Here is a 13300-nt window from a genome sequence, read left to right as displayed (position 1 = left end):
TCAATCTAGGCTTGAATTTTGTATTGGCCTGTCACCAACTCCTAAAGGGCCAGGACTGTAGGCATATGTCACCACACCTGCCTTGAAAAGTGCATTACAAAGGCAGATGATTTGAGATACTATATATTTCTGTTTTTACTCATGTGAGCACATTATATCTTTATCAGGCAGGATCACTTTCACATTAAATGGCATCATTCGACCTATTCCTAACTGATGCTGATCAGCAAGTGGCAGAGCTAGAATTCAGACACAGATTGCTCCCCCTTAATGCTCTGTCATCTGCTTCAGGAGTAGACACTACAACTTTTTACCCTGTAGTTAATATTTAGTGACATTTACAAGAAGTTTGAAAGTTATTCAGTATGCCTTCCTCACAGTCCCACTAGCTGGCACTTGATTTTCTCATTTCGCTCCATTTCTTTTCAATCTTCCCTTTCCAGTAAGAACTCGGGAGATGGATTAAAATATTCTTTGTCCTATTTAACCTCCACTTATGTATTACTGTGAAAGTTTCATTTGTTCCTGAGACTAATCTATGTGAATACTAGAAAAATAATGTTCATATTAATCTCAGCATTGTGTTCATCATTTTAATCAACAAGTCACTAGTTCTCCAGGTAAAATTTCTTTGGCATTCCATATGCTGTCAGCAAAGTGCAGATTGCTGATGGAAGCCTGGGTGGCAGAAGGACCATCTATAGCTGCCTCCAGACAATGGCCTTTCTGCTTTGAAGTTTGCTGAGCACTCATCGCGTTCAAGCTCAAATGCAGTTGGCACACACAAATATCACAGAGCTTTCCCTGCAGTTTATTGAAAGGAGTTAAAAACCTTGTAACAGACAGGCCCAGTGCACCTTTGCTTCATGGCAACTTTAGGGTTTGGTGGCACGTGATGCATTGTGGGAATTACCTGACTCATGGAATCTGATTCTGTTTTCTCAAACTATCTGAGGATTTAGTCTTTTATTGCAAAGGAAAAAAATAATACTCCCACATCACTTGGAACACCCCAGTTTTGGAAAAAGTGCTTTAAAAAGTGCTGTGAAGCCACCCATGCTGCATCAGTACAGGAGTCTTTTGGGAAAACGCAGTGTCCAGACGCTTGTGGGAGGTAGGAGTTTTATGGTCTGTTTGTGTGTCTAGTTTTGTAATCTTCAGAGGACTCCATTCAGGCTGTCAATGAAAACCATTGAACCTGTCAAGTTGTTGTTTGCCAGGTCTCCTGGAAAAACACACTGAAAACTCTCACAGCTGGGTGGGTCAAAGAGGATAGTACTAAAAAAAGAAAAAGAAAATGGATGGCCCTCCTCTGGTGTGAAGCCAGAGCTTAGTGCTGCAGCCAAGTTCCCTGGTGATAGAGGAGTTTCCACCACTGGAGGTTTCCCATTCTGGCTTTCCCCACCCTACCTTACACCATCCAGTTTTAAAAATAACTCTACTTCCTGTGGAGCCAAATGGAGTGGTTTGAAGACATTGTGTGCGAAAGAAGCAGGTAGTGTTGATGCTTTAGGAGAGAACATCCTGATGAAAGAGGACCAAAAGAAACACAAAAGACCAAGGAATGGCTGGTAGATTTTTTCTGGATGTAGACAAGCTGAGTAAAATATTGACTTCTATACCACTCCCCCGACTTCTGTGTCAATCACTGTGAAAAAATATCTGACAATACCAATTTAATGAAGGAAATATTGACTTATGGTATCAAACCATAGTCATTTGGCTAATTGCTTTCGGGCCTGAGGTGAGGCAGAATGTCATGGTGGGAGGAGGTGGTGGAGGAAAGCTGTCCACCTCATGGCAGTCAGAAGCAGGGAGAGCAAGGGAAAACACAGCAAGGAAGGCGCTAAGGACACGATATGGTCTCTAGGGTCACTTAGGTATGATACACTTCCTTCATTTAGGTAGGTAAGTTAGCCCTCTACTGATCCAATCAACTTCCCAAAAGCCCATCCACTGACCCATGGTGCATATTTTAGATCCAAGCCATAACAACTTCCTGTTCTATCCCATGCCTCAAGTTAGGAATTGATTGCCCTAGGGCCGGCCAAATAGCTCAGTGGGTTAAAGTGCTTGCAATAGGTGCAGGGACCAGGGGTTTGATCCCTGGGCCTGCCTTGCTGGCCCTGCCCCTGGGGCGCACTGAGACCACAATTGAGACTGGGCATGGTGGCACACACCTGTAATCCCAGCACTTGGGAGGCTGTAAACAGGCAGATCACTATGAGTCCCATCTAGTAGTGAGACCTGAACACCCTGTAGACCCTCCCCTAAAAAACACAGAAAAAAATAATAAAAAAGGAATTGATTGCCTTATCATACTAATTTTTTGTTCAAGTTGTTTCACATGGACTAATGTGATTGGAAAAACCAAGAAGTGGCATATAGGTGTATGCCAGCTGAACGTGACTATGACGGTCAAGAGCATTTTGAGGAAGCACCCCACACACTTATAACCTAGCAACAGTAGAATGCTGGGACATGGTGTGGACTGGGATAATGGGCTAGGGCTTGGGCCAGCAGAGGGGAAGGGGCTTAGTAGGAAGGCCTGGGGGGCTAGGAGTGGAGACACGGGCTGAACTGAGTTCTAGTGTATACTCAGCTCCTCATTTCTCTGAGTTTTACTTGCTTCAGCTGTACTCTATAGACAGTGAGTATCACTGTCTCACTTTAATATCCAGGCCAGACTGAAGTCCCATCAGCTGTCCCTCCTGAATATCTCTGGGATATGTCTATAGCTCACCACCACCACCACCATCATCTTCATCCAAACTATCATTATCGTTTATCTTGAGTATTACAATAATCACTTACCTGTTTGTATAGAGCAGGGCAAAGTACTGCCCATGGACTAAATCCTGCCTGCTTTCTGTTTCTGTAAATAAAGTTTTATTGGCACACAACCACTAATGTTAGCAACATATTTCTTGTGACTTTTGGGGGCCTTTAGTGGCAGAGTTGAGTATTTCCAGCAGAAATTCTGCAGCCTACAAGACTGGCAACCTTTATTATGTAACCTTTATAGAAAAGGTTTACTGGACCTGACCTAGAGGAAATACTTGTATGATTACTTTAAATCTTTGTCCATCTGTGTATCATATAAACAAATATAAAGTCTCCATTTCCTTGATTCTAATTCTGAGATTTTTGTCTTACTGAATTGCTCACATGTTTACAGCATGGTTTGAGAATAGAGTGCAGAAAAATCTTAAATTTGGCCCTCATTCTGCTCTGTCCCTCTCCAACCCATTTTCTTTGCAAAAGCTAGAAGAGTCTTGTCAAAGTGCAAATCTGAACACATCACTCACAGTTTAGAGTCTTTTCAGGACTTTATCACTCTCGTAACAAAGGCATGAACCTGACCTTTGGCCACAGAGGCTCTCATGAAAGCTGGGCTTTCCCTGACTCTCCAGCCTCATTTCTCACAGCATTCGCCCTGCTCCTCTGTGACCTGCCCATTCTGGCCTTTTTTCAGTTCCATACATGGGTTGTACTTTTCCTGCCACAATGCCTTTACGCATTCGGCTGCTTCTGTTTGGTGTGGTCTCCCCCCCCCCACCCCGTGCTTGGTTAATTCCTTTCAGTTATTCTTCAGTTTTCAGCTCCATAGGGAAGCCTTCCATGACCTCCTAGGTCAAATACCACTGTCTTCTCCCAGAGTTCCAGATGTTTTTCTTTGTGGCACTTATCACAGTAGAGTATTGCATTTCTTGGTGTTAAGTTTTGTGGCAGTTTTGTTTCTGCACTAGATAATAAGCTGCCTGAGGGTTGGGCTTGTTTTGCTCTTCATTGTATCTTCAGACCTTAGCACAGGGCTGGAAACTTGCCCTTCAGATACTGTGTAAGCATCATATTCAAATAATGGAACTAAACAAAAAAAGGGGATACAGATGAATGTCCATTTTATATCTGTGTATTCAAAATGGTTAGAATAGATATATAGTTACATTCTCTTAATGAATAGAGGGATTTGTTCTAATAGTATTTGTAAATAGGATATCATGTCCACATCTTCTACAGCAATTAACCACTAGGAAGAATGTATGCAGTGTGTTAATTATTGAAACTGTCCTACGGAAAAAAAACAAAAAAAATGATACTGTGTAAGCATCTGTGGATTCAGTAAAATAAAATATACAAAAGCATTTTGCTCATCAACCTTTAACTAGAAGAGATCCTTACTATTAAGGATAGATGTGAAGGAGGAAAAGTCACACTTTTTTAATAAGGAGTTTCTATAGATAGTTCTATAGACATAAGAAATGAGCTGTTGGAAGATTCTTCAGACAATGAAGTCTTCCTGTGTTGTGAGAGAAGATTGTGTGGAGAAACCGAGGACAATCCTGGAAATGTGCTCCTGAGGGAGTTCTTCCCTTCATATCAGTTGATGTAAGCTCTAAACAAAAATCTCTGTCCACATGGCATTTTGGTGATCAATTTTGAAATATATGCACCAGAGCAGAAGAGAACATCTCCAGGGAATCCTAAGGAAGGAAAGGCTCCCATTTAAAACATCATAAAAAGAAAATGAACATTTTTTCCAACCCCAACATCTAATTTGTTTCTAAACATTAATGTCATAACCACAAATAAATGGTCAGTTCCAAGACACCAGGGCAAAGTAAGCTTTCAAAAAGTCTGAGAAAACATCAGTCAAGAGAAAATAAAATAAGTTAGAGTGTGAATAAAGCAGACTGTAAATATGGAAGAGAAAAAAAAGCATTTTAAGAAATGATGGTCTTCTGAGTTGTATTGAGTGGTTTGATGTCATTAGCAAGCTTGTCTTATTGATTTTCTTTTATTCATGTAGCAAAGAAATGGAAATCTAAGCATTCCCCCACTCTCAGTACATTGTTTCCTGTAGTTATAAATATATTTTTAGTGGTCTTAGCCTGGGCAGCCATGTGAGGGAACGGGTCTTAGAGCATTCCGTCAGTGCTTGCCTGTCTGGCTTACAGGCCTATTTTCTTGCTCTGCATTCCTTTTAATGGCTAGGAGTGATTGATAGAAGGGCAGGCTAGTACACACTCTATTGGTCACAGTGACTAATGACTCTCCCAGAGAGACTGTCACCAGCAAATGCCCAGAGATGGCCTATAACTCTGCCAAGCATCCACCCTACATTCTGCTGGTGCCAGAGACATCATGCTTCGTCACTCCATGGGTCAGGCCCACACACCATGCAAGCTCTGAAGAGTCTGCTTATACGGGTTCCGGAGTATATTAGTTTGTTTTCTGTTATTACACAAAGCCACCTGAGACTAGATACTTAGAATAAAAGAAGTTTATTTACCTCCTAGTTGTGGAGGCTGAAAGTTCAAACAGTATAGTGCTGCTCTGATGAGGGTCCTCCTGGCTACACCACCTCATGGTGGGTGGCATAACGGTGGCAGGGGTACATGTAAGATGGAGAAATCACATAACCAGGTGGGAAGGCAGCATCTGGCCTTGCTCTTTTAAATGAACCTCTGGCCAGAACAAATTCAGGAGTTTTATAAGAATTCTCTTAATTCCTTCTGAGGGGTCACATCCCCAGTGACCTAAGGACCTATCACTGGTCCCCACCTCTTTTTCTTTAGTGATACTGAGGATTGAACCTAGGTCCATGACACTGAGCTACAACCCTAACACTCTTTATTTTTTATTTTGAGACAGGGTCTTGCCAAGTTGCTCAGTTGCTCAGGCTGGGGTCCACCTGCCTCAGCCTACTGAGCTGCTGGGATTATAGCACTGCTGGGATTCCAGGTATGTGCTGCCATATCTGGCTGGCCATACTGCTTAAAGATCCACCACCTCTTCACATCACGATACAAACTGGGGATTGAGTTTCCAACACATGAGCCCTTGGGGAGCACACTCTACCCATGTCCAAATCATTGTATAGAGTGAGTGGTTCAGAAGACATGAGACAGGCTTTGAACTAGAAGCAGTACAGACCAGCATCCTAAACACAGTGAGCCCTAACTGGTGCTTGTAGTAACTAGAGGGGGAGAAGAAAGTAAAAAGAAAGGTGGGGGATAATGAAAGAAAAGGAATGGGGGATAAAGAAGGGAAAGAATGCGAAGAAAGGAAGGAAAGGAAGAAAGTGTATAAGTTAGCTTATTCTGTGTAACAAAACACCCAAATTTAGTGACTTAAAGCAACAACTGTTGAATTGGCTTACAGTTTTGGACCTCACACTCTTGGCTAGATTTAGTGGGATGGTCCTTCTGGTCACAGTTGAGCTCTTTCACACATCGGAAGTTTTCTGCCGATCAGTTGGGTGACTCTGATTCAGGAGCTGTTTGGCTGTTGATTGGATCAATGGGAATGACTTTCATCACCTAGAAAGGTAGCTCAGGCTTGTTTCCATGCACAAGGGTGGTGTGACGTTCTGAAAGCACATTTTTAAAACCAATTCTCTTTCTTTTGTATTATCTAAAGAGAATAAAAAAATAGTAAAAAAATGATTAGAAATGATATTGAGGGCTGGGGCGATGGCTCAGTAGAATAAGTGCTTCCTTAGCAAGCGCAAGGACCTGAGTTCAATCCCCGGTTCCAAAAAAAAAAAAGAAAGAAAAAAAGAAAGAGAAAGAAAGAAAGAAAGAAAGAAAGAAAGAAAGAAAGAAAGAAATGATACTGAACTTCAAACAAGTCAATTGGAATCCAACAATGGTTGCTGTTTTTCTTAATGTTCTCTTTAAATTAGTAGTTCAGATTACCAGATATAAGCATGCAAAATTTCAAAAAAAAAAGTTATAAGAAATTAAGGAAAAGAAAAAGAAAAAACTTAAGCATCACTTTTCAAGCTTCTGCTTGCATCACGTTTGTAATGCCCCATTGGACAAAACACATGACCAGACTGGTCCAAGTTCAAGAGGTGAAGAAACTGACTCCACCTTTTAATAGGAGGAGCCGCAAAGTCACCTTATAAATGGACAGCCATGTTTGGATGGGAAGAATTGATGGCCAGTCTTACAGTCCACCAGAGAAGGCAAAGGCTGAACATTTCTTCTGCTAGCAAAGTAGGCAAAGACACAGCAGCCTTAAAGCTGAGTTGGAGGGCCTCACATTGAATCTAGAAAATTATTAAATCATCAAGTTTCTACCTTCCACAGCTTATCTGTCAAATAGCATGAGATAATAATGTAACTCTTACTTGTTTCCAGTGGGAACAATAAGAACTTTGTGGGTATGTTTGTCTTATACTTCTTGGAACTGAACTAAGGAGCAGTTGTGTTCAGTATGTCTCAACTGGCAGATATGCTTGGAAAAAGAAAAACATCTTAACATGTTGGTCTTAATTTCTAGCACAAGTGTTAAATATACTACAAAGACTTATAACATTGGAAAATTTTACATGTGTGTTGTGCTTAATTACTTGGTGGGACACACTGTATTAATACACTTGCCTGTTCTTTCCTTTTTCTTTTTTTTTGTATTTTAGGGAGGGGTCTAAAGGGTGTTCAGGGTCTCAGTACTAGATCAGACTCGCAGTGATCTGTCTGTTTACAGCTTCCCAAGAGCTGAGATTAGAGGCATGTACCACCACACCCAGCCTCAACCACTGTCTCAGCACGCCCCAGGGGTGGGGCCAGCATGGCAGACCCTTGTGCAGGGCACAACCTGTGCAACCACACAAAGTGGCCAATAGTAGGCATTTGGTATGTGTTTGTTGAATGAATTATCCTTAGAATTTTCCAGAACTACCTCACAATTTAACCCCTCTTGAATGATGGCATCCAGAGCTGAACAAACCAGTCTATATGAGTAATGGTCTTACTATATACAGGGTCTGGTCAGTAATGGGGCAGTTATGAGGTTGTAGAAGCACGCTCATTTGCTCTTCAGTGGTACCCTACCACAGTAAAGCCAGGAGCTGCCCCATCCCTGATCTCCTAGATGTATCCACAAGCCTGACTATTACCATTATCTACATCCATATGTTTGTTTTTCCCAGTACTGGAGAAACAGCTCTGCCTATTTTTTGCACCCTTCCTAATTTATTAGTCTCTTTGTTCTCTGGTCCTTTCTTCCCTAGTGTTGGTGTAATTTGCAGAAATTATGAATCACTGTCTGCCCTTCTGAATGGATCACTAAAGCATTAGGTTCTAAATGAAGCACTGAGTCCTCTAGGCTGTTATAGTGGTTGTGCTTTTGTTTGGCCTTTTTTGTTGTTGTTGGTCCTTGGAGTAGTATCACATTATCCAAGAGGGCAGTGGGACAGCTGCCTGAGGCTGCTGTTACCTGTGCACCTGCCACATTGGGTTTCTGAGGAGCCGTAGGATGTATGGCCGAGGCCAGCCATCTGAGATGGGAGATCTGATTCTTGGATGTAGCCTCCCTGAAAGCTTTCTCTGCACTGGAATAATGCTGTAAGTTTGCCCAGAGATCATTTCCTTTCCAACCAAACCATTTGTAAAGTAAGCTTGCCTTCTTTTTTGGTCATGCTGGTATTACCCTGGGTTTTTACCAGCTTGATAAATAGAGGATGTTGGGTGCATTCCCATCCTCCCTGATGTCATGGTTTGGGGTACTCTACAACTTTGGGAGGTTTCAGTAAATCCCACCAATTGGTGAGTTTGTTGTTCTTCCCTGAGAAATTTCTTTTTTTCTGTGCCATGTCTTACATAAGTTGACAGGGTTCCTTTTGTGACTTGCCCTTTCCTTTCAATGATGTAAGAACCCCAGACCTTGGCAGTCACTATGTTTTGTTACTGAAGTGCCGGTGCTGATGAGATCCTCTTTCCTGTTTAGTTTCTGCAAGAGATGAAGGCTGCTCGAGGCCGCAGAGGTGACCAGCCAAGGTGGGATCCTCAGGCCAAAGGGCGGGCAGCTTATTAGTTAGGTTTAGGTCTCAGTATCCACCACACGTGGTCACAGCATTGCTTTTAAAGTTATTTTCCATAACTTGCTGCAGTGGATTCCTGCTGCATGACTGAGTGGTTTCTTGGCTCTGAGATCAGAAATCTTTGTACCCTCAGGTGGGCCTTTCTAATTGGTTTAGAGCTGAGAAAAGGGACTATGACATTGGGCTGAGGAAGTGACAGCATTCCCTCTTATTTATCCAACCCCCGGGCTTCATGTAAGAATTCTGTTTGGAGGGCAAATTCAAAACAGAGATTCTGTTCTGCCTTTCTTTGCTAGAATAAATGTACTCATTCATATAAAGCCTACAGAGCTGTGTTCTATAGAGTAAATATTAAACTTCATCTTTTCTTCCATCATGTTGTAAAAGCTCAATGGGCTTTTTGTGTATCAATCCATATCTCGTTATAAATAAGTGCATGCATATGTAGTTTTGATTGATGCTTAACATGCCATGGTATTTATTATTGTCTTAGCCACATTTTCATCACCAAGACACAATACCCAACATCTACAACTTAAAGCAGGAGAAGTTTAGTTTGGCTCACAAGTACAGTCCATGTTCCTCTGGCTCTATGGCAGAAACAGCACAGCAGAGGGGTGTAGTGGAGGAAAAGCTGCTCACGTAACGGTAGCCAGGAAGCAGAGAGGGAAGGAGGAGTTGAGGAGGGAGATGTACCTTTCCAGTTCATGCCTCAGAAACCCACCTCTTCTGCCCAGGCCCTACCTAGCATCACATTCAGCTATAGCTTGCTGATGTTCCAGTAACCTGCCAACAGCCCTGCCTCTTAGTGCAAGGAAGTTTTAGAGATCATTCTTCATCTAAACCATAACAATTACCATGCTAAAAACTTGCTTTAGAAAAAAAAGAGCTAGCCAAATAGCTCAGTGGATTAAAGCACCTGCAAGTAGGCACACGGGCCAGGGGTTCGATCCCTGGGCCTGCTGTGCTGGCCCTGCCCCCAGGGCACGCTGAGAGGCCAATTGAGACTGGGCGTGGTGGCATGTGCCTGTAATCCCAGCTCTTAGGAGGCTATAAACAGGCAGATCACTATGAGTCCATTCTAGTAGTGAGACCCTGAGTACCCTGTAGAACCTTCCCTAAAATTAAAAAAAAAAAAAACTTGCTTTTTTCACTTGACTTATATGTATTGGTAGTATGTATTTGTCAGTACATCTAAATCAACTTTGTTTTTAAGACAACAAGTAGCATTCCCTAATGTAGCTGTACTATCATTTATTCATCCATTAAACTTCACCTCACACAAATCTGCAGTGACACCATTTATAATTGTATTTTTGTGAATATGTATCCATATTTCTGGAGTAATAATCCCTGGGATTAGAATTTCTATATTTGTAAAAATAATATTTTAAAGTCATATTTTTAGAAAAGCTATGCCCACTTAAAATTTCAAAATCTCAAAGTTTACATTTCCCCAGTAGTGCATGCAAATGTTTATTTTCCTGTATGCTCTCCATCTTTAGATATTATTATTAGGTTTTTTAATTTCTTCATTCACTGGAACAAACAAATGTCACTGTTGCTTGCCCTAATTTCCTACCTGAAAGTGTTCCAAAGGAGCCTCCTGTTGTTCGTTAATAAATTGGATTACCAGGAACCATTAAATGTGCTTTATCGTTATCAATAAAATTTTGGAAAAGGGCAATATGCTACAATTGTGACATTTCATCAAAAATATTATCAGGAATGTCTATGTCAAAAATGTTCATCTTCACAGATATTCAGTGAATTTATTGGTATAGTCAAGTCACAATCAATTTGATTTTTTGTTTGACAATTTTAATGTTTCTTGCTTGTTAATTCTACATTCATTCAATGTTGAGCACTAGAACATGTGTTTGCAATTTGTTTTAAGACAAGACAACATGTTTGGCTTTTTTTTTTGTCTTCTTTAATATTGCTTAATGAAGTTTGTCTGGATTACTGGGCTTTAATTTATGAAGAATTACTTCTTTTTCTTCTTTAAAAGAATATGTTGTGATAGAGATTCACTGTGACTCCTTATTGCTTTCATTTGATTTCCTCGTGAACATTAAACAGTCTGTTGACAGTTGTTAGAAGTAGGGCAGTTGCTTCCAAGATGATACACTAGATTGTTTACTCTTACAAATCTTGATTTCAAATTTATTATATCTCTCTGATATAATGACAAGATACCATTATCTGAGGTGACTGTCATCTTCGAGCTAATAGTTGTACCAGTGTTTTGATTCTCAAGTTAAGCATGACAGAATATTCTAAAAGTTGCAAAACAGGTTATGAACAGTGCTCCCTACTTTAGGTGGGGCCCCTAATTCCTTTCCCCATCATGCATCTGATCTGTCCCTTACTCATGCCATTGCCAATGCCCCTGACTCCCTTTTGAACTTTGAGCTAAACTTAATAATCAACAGAGTCACATATTAAGACACAATTATATGAAGAGATAGCTAACCAATCATGATTTTGAGAAGAGTTCACCCCACTCCAGATGTGCTCTGATCTCTTCCATTGTCTAATGCTCCTAGAGCGCCCCTGATGAAACTGTAGATTGAACAAAAATGAACATTACTTAAACATAAACATTAAGTTCAGCCCCCAAACTGGCTTTGGACTGTTCTTCCCGTTTATATTAAATTTCTTAGGAGTGAGTCTTGCATTGCCCATTTCTTATGTAACTGCAGCCAAATTTAAGGCTCAATGTGCAGCAAAAGCCCCAGAGAGTGTTGACTGCTGGGTAAACCATACTATTGAAGCCTTTGGGTGCCAAGAAAGCCTACTTTCCTGTAGTCTAATTAGCTCTGTTCTTTTCTTGTTTTCATTTTCAGGTGTGTTTAGAATTTCTTCACCTTTTTCTCTGAACTTCCTGACAGGTAAGTAAGGTTATTTCTATGTGTTAATATTGTAAAAATGATGAACATGCTCAGTCAGGGGTTTTTCTTCCATGTTGCCCCCCACTCCTTTATTTCAAATCCCCACCCTCATAACAATGTTCTTCATTTCTGTTTCTTTTGTTTTTAACTCTTCATTCCTACTTGGAGCTCTTTCTTCAGAGATTTTCCTTAGAAGACACATGGTTGACCCATTTTTCCTGGTTATCCAATTGTTCATTTGTTTTTGATAGGCTTTCATCAGTGAGCAGATTTGGAAATTACGTGCTGCAATAAGAGTAGAAGAAAGAAGGATTATTTGAATTATAGTTAAATTATATTGTTACATAAAATTCTTTGGGATTTCGTTTCACTGTTTTCTCCTCTTCTTCTCTCTGGACTTAGCTTTCTGGCTTCAGCTCTTGTTTTGAAGTGGATCACTGATATATTGTCTCTCTTATCTAAGTTGTTGTATACATGGAGCTTTCAAAGGTGCCTTCCAACCAGATATCTGCTTTAGACTCTTTCCTAGCAGCCAATATTGACTTTCATGCCTGCCTGATCTTCCTCCCCTCCCTTCCTTCTTTTTGTCCTCCCCTCCCACCCTCTCTCCCTCTTTTCTTTCCTCCCTTCCACTGTCTATGATGCTGACTATGGAAATAGGGCCTTGTGCATGTTAGGGAAGTGCTCTACTACTGAGCTACACCTCCACCCCCATTGCTTCCATTTTATTTTAGCTGCATAAATGAGTGGGTATTTCTGGGATTTCATTGCTATAAATTATCAAAATCTTATAACAAGCACAAATATTTAGTATGATTAATATAAATTAGAATGACTATGTGATAACTTGTAAGATATATAACATGAACAGATTATAATAGGTCCTAGTAAGTTATTGTTATAATTAAGGTTAAAACTCTTGAGCAGAGTCACACAACTAATCAATGGCCAAGCTGGGACTTCAAAGAGAATTTTCCAGGGATGTGGTGACAAAACTAAGATAGGGTCCAGATTACGAGGGGGGCGGAATCAGAGACCTTCCCAACTACCCAACTTCCTCTCTAGTACGAGTTACTGAAGGCTCTAAACCACATGCTTCTTCCTTACCCTTGCCCCCTGGCCCCAGTGTGGATCATCACCCTGAGGATACTTCTAATGGGAATCTCTTTTCATATGTCCTACCTCTATATAATCATAGAATGATTTTAAACCAATCTTCAGCAACAGATTCTGGATCAAGTCAATTAAAAAATACATTTTGAGTGCCTGCTGTAGGGGTAGGTTAAAACTAGATAAGAGAGGAAACTATGTTCTGGTGCCTTGTTTCTCTTTTTAGGTCAAGTTGAGCTTCATTGACCACAAAAGAGTGTGTGATAAGTTTTTTTTTTAATGCTTTAGGCTCTTTATTTTTTAATATTTTTTTCATAATTTTATTGATAAAAAAAGAGTGATGAGACAGTTTCAAATCAAATCGCTAGGATAGTTTCAATAATTAACACACTGCATACATTCTTCTTAGTGGTTAATTGCTGTACAAGATGCGGACATGAGATCCTATTTACAAACACCATTAGAA

At 40.6% G+C, this 13300-nt stretch overlaps 1 protein-coding gene across 7 annotated transcripts in view; it reads left to right on the top strand.

The window, feature by feature from the left end:
• Adgrg2 (adhesion G protein-coupled receptor G2) overlaps window positions 1-13300 on the top strand; it is a 136642-nt gene that overhangs the window by 20830 nt on the left and 102512 nt on the right. For all 7 annotated transcript variants that reach the window (XM_023719565.1, XM_023719564.1, XM_023719563.1 and 4 more), the window contains exon 3: window positions 11680-11724. The gene's annotated coding sequence lies outside the window, so the exon portion shown is untranslated. The remainder of the gene's footprint in view (window positions 1-11679; window positions 11725-13300) is intronic.

Source organism: Octodon degus, unplaced genomic scaffold, assembly GCF_000260255.1.
Source record: "Octodon degus isolate 3935 unplaced genomic scaffold, OctDeg1.0 scaffold00069, whole genome shotgun sequence".
Classification (NCBI taxonomy): domain Eukaryota; kingdom Metazoa; phylum Chordata; class Mammalia; order Rodentia; family Octodontidae; genus Octodon; species Octodon degus.
Note: the sequence above shows the minus strand (reverse complement) of the source record. Positions and strands in the feature narration are given on the sequence as shown.